The sequence below is a fragment of the Calidris pugnax genome, unplaced genomic scaffold, assembly GCF_001431845.1.
Source record: "Calidris pugnax isolate Ruff unplaced genomic scaffold, ASM143184v1 scaffold437, whole genome shotgun sequence".
Classification (NCBI taxonomy): Eukaryota; Metazoa; Chordata; class Aves; order Charadriiformes; family Scolopacidae; genus Calidris; species Calidris pugnax.
The window spans coordinates 2,660-3,331 of record NW_015091138.1 but is presented as its reverse complement, the minus strand read 5'-3'; the positions used below and the strand labels follow the sequence as shown (position 1 = coordinate 3,331).

At 73.8% G+C, this 672-nt stretch overlaps 1 pseudogene across 1 annotated transcript in view; it reads left to right on the top strand.

Moving 5' to 3' along the window:
- Positions 1-83: 83 nt before the first annotated feature.
- Positions 84-672, top strand: part of LOC106897796 — a 3,245-nt pseudogene continuing 2,656 nt past the window's right edge. Inside the window, exon 1 of the transcript XR_001413829.1 lies at positions 84-150. The product of XR_001413829.1 is annotated as a tubulin alpha-8 chain pseudogene (transcript). The remainder of the gene's footprint in view (positions 151-672) is intronic.

Below are 672 nucleotides of genomic sequence, written 5' to 3'. Positions count from 1 at the left end.
GCCGCCGCCGCCACCGCCCCCGGCCCCGCCGCCCGCCCCGCCCCGACGGGCCTATAAAGCCCCGCACCGAGCCCCGCGCTCCACCGCGCCTCTTACATCGACCGCCTCAGCGTCGGGCTGTGAGACCACCCCGGATCAACCGCCGCCATGGTGAGAAGGGGGGGGGGTCCGGGTGGGTGCCGCCGTTGTCCCCCTGTCCCCTCAGTCCCGTCCGTTCCACCCGCCCGGGATAAGCGGGATGGGGCCCTCGGCCCCGGGGCTGAGCCCGTAGCGGGCGTGGCTCCCGTTAAACCGGGCAGGAGGGGAGCGGGATGGGGCCCTCGGCCCCGGGGCTGAGCCCGTAGCGGGCGTGGCTCCCGTTAAACCGGGCAGGAGGGGTCGTCCGGGACGTGGCACCCAGTGCGGCTTCCGTTAAACGGGGCTGGATGCGTCCCCCTCATTTCCCAGGGACTGAGCCCCGAGCCCGCACCGGGCGTGGCTCCCGTTAAACGGGGCGGGATGGGTCCCTGGGACCGAGCCCCGAGCCCCCACCGGGCTTGATGTGCATTAAACCGGGCAGGATGGGTCCCCGGTGCTGAGCCCCGAGCCCGCACCGGGCGTGGCTCCCGTTAAACCGGGCAGGATGTGTCCCCGGTGCTGAGCCCCGAGACCATCCCGGGCGTGGCTCCCGTT